Genomic DNA, 13,503 nt, shown 5'->3' on the forward strand with positions numbered 1-13,503 from the left:
GAGGTATTGGAGTAAAAGGGTGGAATGTATGTAACCTATTTTTTTAATTAATTTTTTACTTTTTATAAACATATAATATACTTTTATCCCCCCAGGGTACAGGTCTGTGAATCACCAGGTTTACACACTTCACAGCACTCACCATAGCACGTACCCTCCCCAATGTCCATAACCACACCCCCCTTCCCCCAACCCCCCTCCCCCCAGCAACCCTCAGTTTGTTTTGTGAGATTAAGAGTCACATGTGGTTTGTCTTCCTTCCCAAAAGAATGAAATCTTGCCATTTGTGACGACGTGGATGGAACTAGAGGGTATCGTGCTTAGCGAAGTAAGTCAATCGGAGAAAGACAACTATCATATGATCTCCCTGATATGAGGAAGTGGAAGTACAACAGGGGGGTTAATGGGGTAGGAGAAGAATAAATGTAACCTATTTTTAAATGGTTCAGAAAAATGAATAACTATTTTGGAATTTATAATTTACACATAGTTGTGCATTATATGCAGATGTGTGTGTATATATATATTGGGGGGAGGGAGACAGAATGAGAGACACAATTTGATACAACAAATGTAGCAAAATGTTAAAAATTGCTGAATCTGGAAAAAGTATATTGAGAGGAAGAGACTGTATTTCCAGCAATTCAATGAGCTTTAGAAGTTTAAACAAATTGAACTTTCTATTAATAGCAAGCTATTGCTATGTGCCCATCATACACTATGGATGGTCTAAGGCAGACCACTGGCATCCCTTCTAAACTTTTTTAGTGTCTCTGGATGTAGAAATTATGTCTTCATTTTCACATTTAGACATGAGCAAATTGAATCAGGCAACTCACTGCAGGACATGCCAGGGTCTTAGATTTGAATTCACGTCAGGTTTACTCCTTGTCACTTCACAATGGGAAAATTCAGGTGATGTCAGTCAGGAAGAGGTGAGGCACCAACCTCCAGGTCACAGCCCATTGGGAAGGTAGGGAAGGAAGGCAAACAAAGTAACTAGATTCCATAGTGTGTTGTGGAACGTACTTTTAAATTCTTCCAACCAGTATTTATTGCTCACCTACTATGTGCCACATGTTCTGCTAGGCCCTCTGGGACCAGAACCATGAGCAACAGAGACCCAGACTCCACTATCCCAAAATTTCTGTAGCAGTGAACAGGCGTGGCTGATACTGGTAAGCATGGGTGCCAGGGGCTCACAGGAGGGGCACCTACTCTAGACCAGGAGGTTAAGGCAGGCTTCTCAGAGGATATCTAACTGCTGTCTTAACAGATTCTCAGAGACAGAGAAGAACATGGGAAATCTCGCTCATTCCCATGGTGCAAAAACCTGGAACATCAAGAATCCACTACTGAGGAATCTGGAAAAAGGATATACAAGTGTTCTCTTTTGTGTATAGTCTGTACTAGTCCTGACTGAACGAATGAATGGATGGATGGATGAATGAATGGATGAGTGAATCCCCACCTGCGATTGTAAGGAGTCCAATGGGATCAACTTTCCAAGGAGATTAGCCTCCCTGGTTAACTTCCCTTCCAGGCCACCAGAGCCAATGGGTAATTGCCACCAAAGGGCCACCAAACCTCTCCTCCCCGATGCAGCAGTGAGTGGCCATGGAAGTGAAAGCAGCGTGGTAAGGAAGCACAGCCCTGGGGGCTCCTGCCCTCCCAGGTTTCTGTTTGGGTTTTAGATGAAAGGAAATGCTTTATCAAGAAAAGCTTTTCTTTATCAAGAAAAGTTCTCTCTCTCTCCTTTTTTTTTCTTTTCCCCCTGAGTTGCTCAACACTTTTTTAAGGCTCTTATGTTCACAGAAGAGAACAAAGGCATCTTCCTGAAACTGTACCTTGGGTTTCATTCTTGCCCATGCCGGACAAAGCCAACGGCCCATGCACCTTTGTAGATGAGAAACAAGTGCCCTCCAGCTCCATCTGATCTCCGTCAGAATCAGCTCAGGAACGACACAATGTGCTTTCGGTTTTACTCAGTTTTTTTTCTGGTGTGATCTTATTTGATTTTATTTCATTTACAGAATAGATGTATAAAATGTTTGAGAGTCTTGTGAATAAAATACTCAGGGATTTTCACAATCCTTTTGGTGATGACCCAGGAATGTGGGAAGGAGACTTGGGCCTGCCCCTAGGGGAGAGGAGACTTCTTCGAGGCCAGAAACCCAGCTGGCTCTTTTTTCTGCCCTTTGCTCAGTCAACCATGCCAACTGGAGCTGCTGGCTTATTCTTGTTCTGTATACTGAAGTTCCAGGAAACATTCTGCTTGAAAAATATATCTCGCAGCTGGGGGTAGGAAAAAAAAAAAAGTTTGGAGATTAGTGATCAGTTTGCACACCTTCATAAACAAATTCAGGCTGAGAAAGGGAATCATTTGCTTAAAATCACAAAGCTAATTAACCATAAAGCAGGAACTAAGCCCTCATCCTGGGTATCATTCTGTTTTCTTTTCTAGGGCATGGAATTGGTGGGTCTGGCTAAACCAATCCTGGTGAGTGGAAAGACCCAATGATTTGGTCCAAGAGGAGATAATAATAATAATAATAATAACTTTATTATTAAAATAATAATAATAATAAGAAGAAAGATTATTATTATTATTATTATTATTACCTTAATCCCCAAAAGCTGCTGTTTCTGACAGGCCCCTTACTGTTCTCCCCCAAATACACCCTCTGTGTCTTCTGAGATCTGAGTTCCTTGATACTGGAGGCTGTAGATGGCCTAGTGCAGGCATCTATCCCTCCAGGAAAGAGGGAGCAATATCGATAATATCACTTTCCCTTCCAAAAACTGCTCTGGGCACAGTAGCTCAGCACCATCTCTCTTGGTTACTGAGTGTTCTTGCAGGTAGTTAATGACTAGCAAACGTTTAGCCCTGTCCTCACTCATGAAAAGATTGAACCTGAAGTGTAACTGAAACCACAGATGGGAACACTTTCTTTCTAACATAAAGTGACAAGGGTTCATCATTTTCAGGCTGCTCCAAGCTGCCTTGCTGGGGGCACAGAAAGACAATCAGGTTCCAGGTGAGAGAATCGAGCCTCCCCCGCAACTTTCAAAAACCACAGAAGGAAGCAAGTCCCAAGCTGCACAAAGTTCCTTTGAGAAGGCAAATGGAGGTCTATTTTAGTTCTTTCCCAAGAGGGCACAGTGAGCTGGGAGAGGCTGTCCGGAGGCTCAGGATGTCATTCTGGGCCATCTAGAGGCCCCGGGACAGGAGGGGGAGGCCAGGGACTGCTGCACTGAGCTAACAGCTCCAAGACCAGGAAGGGACATCAGGTAAACCTAACCGACTTACACACGTGCCCTCCCATAGAGATGGTCTGATAATCTCCTCACTTAGAACTTGGAGTGGTTTTCATACTGTCTCTTCTTTCCTTCCTTCCTAGTGATCTCTATCTCTCTCTTTTTCTCTCTCCTTGACCCCCTCCCTCTCTCAGTCTCTCTATCTCTGTCTTTTCCTCTCTCTCTCTCCCTTCTTCCCTCTTCTCTCTCTGCTTGTCTCTGTCTCTCTCTCTCTCTCTTCTGCTCTCTCTCCATCACTATGTCTCTTCTCCTCTCTCTGTCTTTCTTTCTCTATCTGTTACCAAAACATACCACTTTTCCCGTCTGATCCCTGAAAAGAGCACCAATTTTATTTATTTGTAAAATAGTGAAAATAGTGAAATTACTGAAAACCATAAAAAGCAGTGGAAAACGTTGATGCTCTCCGGAATTATCCTGACTTGATAGATTCTAGAGCTGGCATTGCCTCCCTCTGTCATGTGAATAAAACATCATCTTTTCATTTTTAAAGAAGTGGTTATATCAGTGTCTCTTTGATAATGTCTACTGGTTGTTTCTTTTTTGTAAAGATACAATGTTCATTTTCATACTCACAAAAGAAATTTAGGAATATCTACTCAATCTTTGCAGTTCAGGGTCTGTACTAATATTCCTTATTACTTTTTTGCTCTGACTACCCAGCTGAGCAGAAGATAAACACATTTTGATGTCGTTTATTATATTGCAAGGTGATAATACTGACCAAACAAACAAATGGAATGACCTACTTCTTTTCTTCTTTTCTTTTCTTTTTCTTTTTTTTCCCCCAAATCCCTTGTCTTGTAATCAGCCTGGGTTTGACTCTCCCATATTACACCTGCCAAATCTGTGAAGCGAGCATGTTGTCTTATTCCTCAGGGCATTCCTTTCTGAACATGGAGAATGGAGCTAATCCTAGTACTTCAGAGGGTTGTGGGCTGGACTGAGCAAGAAAATATATACTTTGGCATGATAACTTACATATAATAAGCTCTTAATCAATGTAACATTTTCTAATTTCATAGAGTTACTGATAAGGTTTACGGTCCCAGCAGCGATTTGCAACTCCTACTCCACAGCGCAGGTCACTGAGCTTGGAGAAGGACAATGAACTGATCCAGATCACATAAATGGTAAGCATCAGTGGAAAGCACTGGTTTACAATCAGGGGTCTTCTTGCCTCCAGGGGACCTTTGTCCATGTTCAGAAATTTGGGACTGTCACCAAGGAGGAATGATAGTATTGGCATCCAGAGGTCAGGTTTGCTGCTAAACATCCTGCAATGCCTAGAATAGCCCCTATCGCAAAGATTTGTCTGCACTAAATTGTTATAAGCCCCAAGGTTGAGCAACCCTGGTTTCAGATCTATGTATTCTGACACCAAATCAAGAGTTATTTTAATTCACCTTACATGTCCCAAAGTACCTCAAAGCACATTGTAAAACTAAAACACTATTTTTGTTTTTTGAAAGGCAGTATAATATAATAGAAAACTTTAAGGTTTGACATATCTGGGTCTCTTCTCAGCTCTGCCACCTATTAACATTTAATCTGAGTGACCTCAGGCAAAAATTAACACATCCAAGTCCCAGTGTCTCTGTTTGTGAAATGTATCAGGATGCTTTAAAAATTAGGAAAAATATAGATGACTAAGTATGTTGCCAGTACACAGCACAGGTACCTTTGTGGTAACTATGACAAAATTACCTTTATAGTTGAACTATCATTCATGGATGTGGGTATAGATACATATGATAAATTTCAATTTTGTCAACAAATATTTATGAGCAACTACCATGAGATAAACACTGAAAATGCAAAAATGAACCAAATGGAAATGTTCCTATCATGATGCAAGTTACATTACAGATGAAAGGAAATGGGTAAAACATAGGGATAAAGAAAGAAATCTCAGATAATTATAGACAGTGGTCAGGGTGGTCTTCTGGGAGGAGGCAAATGGAGTAGAGATCTTAAAGGGGGGAAGGGACAAGTGAAAAAGGAAAGAAAGACCACCCTAGAGAGAAGGAGTAACGAAAACAAATAGACCAGGTAAAATGCATTTGGAGAAGGAAACCAAGGATGTGGGAGCATGAAGCAGCCAAAGGAAGACTGTAGAGCAAGATCTTCCACCCTGCAGAGAACCATGGGATGAGTGAAAGAGGGATAATGAATTGTTGCTTGGCCCCAAATAATGCACTTTGCAGATTTCTACTTCCAAGAATTAAACCATGAGGTTTATCACCCCAGAATCCTGCCTTGAACAGAAACTATCAATCGACTTCAATTCTCGTGCTGGATCTCTATAATGAGGTTTATTACAAAGAAACATAATGTTCTGAGTTCCCGTGGGTTCCATGGAGATCGAGAGCCAAGTGGAACCTACTTTTTAATTACTGAGGTAGACAGAACTCAGGGCATGATATAGTGAAGGTTGAAACATGCCCCTTTGGACCCCAGAAAATTTGGGGGAATTGATCAATGGCAGGAGTAGACTGAGCAACTAAGAAGGAGTGGTCCTCCTTTCTCTCCAGTGTGTGGAGTTTGGCCTGGGCAAGAGTGAGGGCTTGAAACACATTCAGGAAGGTTTGGGGGAACTCAAAACATAATGAGGAACCAATGACATGGTTCTCTAGGGAAAACTTTGGGAAATGGTCAGCCCCCAGGAGAAACACTCCCCATGGCCACACTCTGCATGAGCAGAGGTGGGTGAGGCTGAACAGAAGTTGAGGGATAAGGCTAGACAGCTGGCTCTGAAGAGTTGGTGACAGTATCCAGAAGTTCCCCACTGACATGAGGGATGGGGATGGAACATTACTGAGAGTACAGATGGTCCAGCAGATGCTGAGAGTCATTCCCTGAAAGAGGGTGGAGTGTGAGAGGACGCTTGTCTCTTGGTAGAAAAGTTAGGATCTGGAACTCCAGTTGTGAGGTTCATAGGCTGACCCCTGGTCAGTTTTCAGTTCAGGGAACACCCCACATTGGTCATTGGCTGATATCAGTGCAGACTCAGATGGTATTCATGGATCTATGAGCCCCTCTTCCCCCATGTATCCTGATGCCATCCTGGTGAAAAAAAAAAGGGGGGGGTATGGGGAAAATAATCTGAAAGACTATTTCATGTTCTAAACATTTAACACTAAAGAAATGTGTTATCCCCAAAAGATCAATTATTAGATAGGACTTAGCTTTCCAGATCGAACTTAATTTAGATTCTCTTCCACAACACAGTGGAGTAGAAAGACTAAATAGGAAATAGAAAGGTATTTTTGTTTTTGTTTTTGCATGTTTTAGTGTACTACAAATACATGTGACCCCACAACAGGGGGAAAAAAATGAAATAGCAAACTAGAAGTTTCCCAAATTTGAGCTGAGCAGAAAAGTACAATTGTCTGCTTTGCTAAATAAAAAAAGAAAATCAGGTCAACATCAAATAGGAAAAGAGACTATCCTTTTTGTAAGAGGGCCAACTCCTCTATGAATGCTGGAGATGTTTAATCTTGTCTTTTGTAAGTGGTAACCTGTCTTTTCCTTTTCTTTGTCTCTGGGACAAGCACTGAGGGTCAGCCTGGCCCTCTGTCTACAGGCCTATTTATTTCTGATGTGTCAGTCCCCTGCTAGGAAGAGCCTATCTGTGGTGAGAGCTGCCAATTTGAGACCCAGGGCTTATGACCAGGGTTGCTAGATAGCATAGAGGTTGTCCACTTGCATTTGAATTTCAAGTAAAAACATTTTTTTATAAGTGTGCTCCAGTGTTACCTACAAATATTATACGAGACATAACTTTACTTAAAACATATGTTTTGTCTCTTTTAAATGTAACTAGAAACTCTATATTTATATTTGTTAATCTGTCAACCCTACTCAGCAATGGCAAACCTAGACCCGGATTCTGTGCCAAGTGGAAGGGTAAATGGGTCCCTGCCTCACTGTCCATCAATACTCTGCCTCAAATTGAGAGACAGGTAGACTTACCTCTAGTATTTATAGATGTATAAATACCAATATAAATATTATTATAAACACATATATATATTTAAAACCAGGTTTTTGGGACAGAGTACCCTAGCGGTTTGAAAATGCCCACCTACCTTGAATTTCATCATGGAAAGAGGCGTGCCTTCTCTTCACATCAATGACATTGGGTTGCACAAGGATCTCCTGGTAGGTATCCTAGTGATGGTTTCACTGAAGGGAAACTTATATTCAAGGGGTAAAACAACAGTGAATCAAAGTAAAAAGTGAACTAGATTTATAGTGAATAGTTTTATAGCTTACAAGACCAAAATTTGAATTTCAACTCTACCCAGATATTACTATGAAAACTACCTTGACATTTTTAAGTCTCCAATCGTCATCTACAGGAAAGTAAGACATGGAACACTGACTAGAGGGAGTATTTCATGTATTGATGTACACAAAGTACCAAATAGCACTTATGGAGATACTCACGTGACAGCTACTGACATTAATTTTTTTGTGGTCAAGTTTCCCATAAATAGTGATGCCATGACTAAAACCAGGGACCTGATCCATAGCATAATCATGGGCACATGGAAGTATTTTTAAAAAGCTGGTTTGAGATATTCAGATAACTCTTTCAGATTAAGCATGTGCCTCCTTTATAGCACTATTTTGAAATGCAAATAGTAATGGGGTATTCTAGTAGTATCTTAAATCATGGACTCTTTTTTTTTTTTTTAAGATTTTTTATTTTACTTGACAGAGATCACAAGTAGGCAGAGAGGCAGGCAGGGAGAGAAAGGGGGAAGCAGGCTCCCCACGGAGCAAAGAGCCCAATGTGAGGCTCGATTTCAGGACCCCGGGACTGTTAGTGGAAGGTGGAGGCTTTAACCCACTGAGCTACTCAGGCATCCCAATAATGGACTATTTTAATGAATTAAATTTATTGAATCCATTTTCTCATCAACCTCAGACTCTGGGCAAGAGAAATTTCCTACGTATACTATTAATGTCTTCTTGTGGGGAGGACCCAAGCTTTGGTTCACCTCTGAGTAAACATAAGTGGAGATAGTACTAGAAGAGGGGATAGTGACATAAGCAAAGGTAAGGATGTGGAAAAACCTGGAGCACAAATGGGGCTAGTGAAGGTCAGTGAGTGACTGTAGGAACAATTTTGATTCAAACCACTTTAGTGGCAAATCATCTTCCTCAATCCCCACCCCTTTAAGAAGTACAGGGATAGCCACAGTATTTCTCAATGAGACAGAATCAAAGGAGGAAATTTAGTGAAATATATATTTAAGTGAGACTCAGCTTCCTTTTTTGTACTGGAATTAATAGCCAGGAGTCCTGGGAGGTGGAAGGGGAGGGCTGAGTATGAGGGCTACTAGTTCATACCACATACCCTCTCTGCCAAGGACTGTTGACATCACACCTATTTCCAGCTCGTAACCACCTCAGGAGTCCTGCCAGGAGGTTTACTTCAAAAGAAGTTTATGTGTATGTAGAAAATCAAATACATTACCTTCCCTTTCTTTAGTAATTATATTTCAATGTAATTATATTAAGTGAAATTTCTCTAAATGTTTAAGATTACACAACTAACAAATCAAAGTATAAACTTTACTAATCTTCTTACACATTTAGAAGTTAATTACAAACCTTAGTCAAATTCTTGTCTCAATAAAAGCATAAGCCTAATGTGCCACGTTCCCTTAAGTGCTTCAGACACCTTAAAATAGGCATGATATTCACAAATTATCATAATAATTATAAAACATTTATATTTCTATTCAACCTCTGAGAAAATTAGTGATTCTATAGATTTGGCTAATTTCTTGTTTGTTTATGTAACTTAATATATCTTAATGCATCTTTCCGATTTACAGTCCCCTACCAAACAAAAAGATTATAGTAGACCAGCTGAGCTTCTTGAGTTATCCATGAATTGATTATTTACCAGAACAAGCGACACAGTTAGGACTTCCAAAGCGACTCAAACCCTAGCAACTATTTCTTACCTGGGTTTCTCTTAGAATCCTGATTGGCATATTATGCCAGTAAGAATGTCCCCAGACATGCCTTTTCCTGCAATCTGATGTCTTTGCACTCTTCCTTCTTTACATCTGTGATATAGAATATGTTATAGGCTGAATTGTATCCTTCCCTAAATTCTCAAATGGAAGTCCCAACCCCTCCCAATACCTACTAATATAACTGTCTTTGGAGATATGTTCTTTAAAGAGTTAACTAAATCAAAATGAGGTCATTAAGGTGGACCCTAATCCAAATGACTGGTGTTCTTATTAGAGCAGGAAATTGATCTTTATGGGGCTCAGGGTAAGCTTTCCCAAAATATACCAAAGTGGCATATTGATTACTTCAAATCAACGTTACTTGAGAAACAACCAGTGTAAGAAGGACATTCTGACTCTCCTCTCTGTACTCTGGAAAGGAGGAATAAATCTTCCATGTTAAGGGACCCCTCCCTGCACCAGGAGGGAGAGAGATATCCTTATCACCAGAAATGGGGAATTCAGGCACCAGATACTGCATAAATAAACTCGGCTTAGTTCGTTTACTAATTAGTACCCAAGCCTAAGTGTCTTTTTCTTGCCAGTTCTACAAATTTATTGTTTATTTGTCTAAAAGGTATAAATAAAAACTGTCTGCTTTGGTCACTTCTTTGGGTCTCACTTCTTTCTATGACCTCCCATAAGTATGAATTAAATTTGCTTTTCTCCTGTTCTGTCTCATGTCAATTTAATTATTAGACCATCCAAAAGAACCAGAAGGGGTAGGAAAAAATTTTCCTCTCCTTGATGGTCTCCAAGGAGTCTTGGTTCTCTTTAGTTTAAGAACTACCTAGGATTAGAGAATGAGATGTAGGTGCTTAGTGTCCTTGCCAGTGCTTTCCACATGAGTGTTGGGGCATAGGAAGACGCCAATGCTAGATTGCTAAAGGGAGAGAAGGGAAAAAACTTATTTCTAGTCAAGGTCATGCAGTTCAGAACTGGACCTTTAATTTAACCTTAGGATTAATAAGTTATTTCAATTTATTTCCACTTTAGTATACTCAACTTGAATTTTAGCCCACACCCTTATTGAAATCATGTCTCCTTTTATTTTTATTTTCTCTTTATGTCCCATTGGCCACTATTTCTAATTATTTTATTGAACCTAAAGAATTCAAATCACTTTATAAATTGCCTCTATTTATCCTTTCTCAAATGTTAGTATAGATAAAAAGTAATTCAGCTTCTTCTACAGATGTTATAAACACTATCCATACTGTACTGGGTCCCCATAGCATTGTATTTCCCAATCCTGTGGCCTAATTTTCTAAGGATGCAATTTACAAGTTCAATTACCTTCACCCATTCTTATCTCTGGACCTCAACTCATACACACACACACACACACACACACACACACACACAAGAAAGAAAGAAAAGAAAAGAAAAAGAAAAAGAAAAAGCCAAATCTCTGTGATTTGGGAATGAGTTAAGTCTGGGATCAAATCTGCTTCATTAACTAAAAGATCTGGACAGAGTGAATATAGAGCTGAGACATCCCCATCCTATAAAACCAAACACTGAATGGCTCTCATCCATTCTTTCACCATCTGAACCTGAAGATTAAAAAGATTAAACCATGTAAAAGCACTTTATAAACTTAACTCATGTGTAAATTGTCTGCATTTTTATGACAAATTACCCCTCGTGAGTTATTTCAGGCATTAAGGTATTACGGTGCTCACCTAAGTATCAGCAGCAAGGTCCTCATGAAGTCTGTGTATCCTGGATTTCCAACTCAGTGCTCTATCTACCCCAGATTACGCAGCACCTCAAATACGAAAATGAATTCCATGGATGAGAAGCAATCATTCATCCATGGGCCAGGCTCTCATCTTTCCCTGCACACCTGACAGGAAGAGACCCAACCAGAAAGGCCCCACTTACCTGAGATAAAGGTCAGTCCACAAAGGACTGTGACGCCAGGGGCTCTGCCCTTAAATTGTGCAACAGAGAGCTGCATTAAGGTTGTAATGCATGCAAACATTCCTGGCCTATTTCATCCATGCCAGTTCCCAGGGATGACACTCCAAATCTGAATTAGAGGCACACCTTTGTTTCCATTCCAACATAACCAAAGAAAGAAAGCTCATGATACGGCAGTTTAATTAGAGTATGCAAATGACTATGCTCCCATTTCCCTCTTGTGTGTTCCAGGTCCTGTCTTCTTGACAAGAGGAGAATGCAGCTCAGAAAAGGGAAGGCTGGAAACAAACAAAGCGAGCCATCTGTAGGCCTTCACCATGGTGTGGCAGAAAAGTGGTAAAGGGTGAAAGGCCACAGACTCGCTGCCATGCGTGCTGTCATGTGACATCGGTCCCATGTTGAACTTGTGAGGTGTCTCTTTGGTGTGGCTGGAAAGTGAAAAGCATGCCCTGCAAACAATATCTGACTTTTGTAAATTTATTTTTAATAAGCATACATTACAGTATCCTCTTTTACATACAGTTTTATGAGACCTGACAGAGGCCAGTGTAACCATCAACACAATGAGGATATAGGAGAGCTCCATTAACACACAGCAACTGCCTTCTGTTCAAACCCTTCCTATTCAAATACTCCACCTACCCAGTAACCCTGCAGACCACCATCAGTTCTTCATCCCTCTAGCTTTGCCTTTTACACAATGTCATATAAATGGAAATCTGGATTTGTTCATTTGCATAATGTGTAATGTATTTGAGATCCCTCCCTGTTGTTGTGTCTATCAGTAATCTGTTCTTGTTTGTGGCCCTGGGGCATTCTATTGTATGGATACCCCAGGGCTTGTTCATCCATGCATCAGTTGAAGGACATTTGGATTGTTCCCAGGTTATGGTGATTACCAAGGAAACTGCTATAAATATTTACATCCATGTTTCTGTGTGACCTAAGTTTTTGTGTCCTTGGGTAAATACCTAGAAGTAGAAGAGCTGAATCTGGAATGAGTACAAGTTTAACTTTGTAAGAAATTGCCAAACTGTTTGTAAAGTGATTGTATCATTTTGCATCCCCACCTGCAACGTATCACAATACTAGTCTACCATCTCGCCAACACTTAGTATTGTCAGGTACTATTATTGTTGTTGTGGTTGTAGCAATTCTAGAGAGTGTGGGGTGGCATTTTATTCTGAATTTAATCTGCATTCTCCTTATTAATGATGATGTTGAGCATTTATTCATACCTGCCATCATATATTTTCTTCAGTGAAATGTATGTTCAAACATTTTGTCCCATGTTAGATGAGTTATTTCCTTATTCCCAATTCAATAAACAGTTTCTAAGTTTATATATACTTTTAAGATTTTATTTATTTATTTGACAGAGAGAGATCATGAGTAAGCAGAGAGGCAGGCAGAGAGAGAGAGGAGGAAGCAGGCTCCCTGCCAAGCAGAGAGCCTGATGCAGGACTCCATCCCAGGACCCCGAGATCATGACCTGAGCCAAAAGCATAGGCTTAACCCACTGAGCCACCCAGGGGTCCCCTCTAAGTTTATATTTTTTATTAACTAATTTTACTAAGTACAAGTTGACTAGCCTAATTATTATAAACAGAATTTAAATCACTAATAGCAACAGAAAGCTAGATTTTAAGAAACACAAATATTTATAGTTCTAGAACAATGCTTCTGAAAGTTTAGTGTGCAAATGAATCATGAAGGGATCTTGTTAAAAATGTAGATTCTGATTCAATGGGTCAGAGCTTGAGCCTAAAAGTCTGTATTTCTAATAAGTTTTCAGGTGACACTGATGTCAAGGATGCTTACATCACATTTTAACTCACAAGTGTCTAAAAGATCTTGGTTCAAATCCCCTTTTATAACCCCCAAACTGACCAACACTCATCATGTAATTAAACCTGCTTTTACTTTTGGAAGAAAAAGGAATATGAAATTAATAAAGACATTCAGATCTCTAGATGTACTGTTAAAACTTGAATAGGTATGCCACAGAGTTTCTGTGCAAAATATCTGTCCAAAATTATGCTGTCACATTGGTTGATTTTGTTAATAAAGAATAGAGGAATTTCCTCATTGAAATTATGCCAGTAAAGAAATAGTTATCTATGTGCTTCATTAATATTGATTATTTTTTTACCCTTAGAATCCTTCATTGTAGTCATTGGTTGAAGTAAAACTTTTTGTATTTTCTCCCCATTACATGGAAGTT

At 39.9% G+C, this 13,503-nt stretch overlaps 2 long non-coding RNA genes across 5 annotated transcripts; one reads left to right on the top strand and one right to left on the bottom strand.

Moving 5' to 3' along the window:
• Positions 1 to 982: 982 nt before the first annotated feature.
• LOC131819376 (uncharacterized) lies at positions 983 to 12,594 on the top strand. The gene is made up of 6 exons (XR_009349172.1): positions 983 to 1,178; positions 2,465 to 2,500; positions 2,989 to 3,291; positions 4,341 to 4,448; positions 7,362 to 7,479; positions 11,511 to 12,594. It is a non-coding gene; the product is annotated as an uncharacterized LOC131819376 (long non-coding RNA).
• On the bottom strand, positions 1,974 to 11,364 carry LOC131819369 (uncharacterized). Of its 4 annotated transcripts, XR_009349170.1 has the most exons (5): positions 11,241 to 11,364; positions 11,039 to 11,124; positions 9,300 to 9,404; positions 7,407 to 7,514; positions 1,974 to 2,295 (listed from the first exon to the last, which is right to left on the bottom strand). It is a non-coding gene; the product is annotated as an uncharacterized LOC131819369 (long non-coding RNA). The 4 variants fall into 4 exon arrangements; XR_009349171.1 differs by lacking the exon at positions 9,300 to 9,404; XR_009349167.1 differs by lacking the exon at positions 11,241 to 11,364 and having other exon boundaries at positions 11,039 to 11,229.
• Positions 12,595 to 13,503: the final 909 nt, after the last annotated feature.

Source organism: Mustela lutreola, chromosome 1 (genome assembly GCF_030435805.1).
Source record: "Mustela lutreola isolate mMusLut2 chromosome 1, mMusLut2.pri, whole genome shotgun sequence".
Taxonomy (NCBI): domain Eukaryota; kingdom Metazoa; phylum Chordata; class Mammalia; order Carnivora; family Mustelidae; genus Mustela; species Mustela lutreola.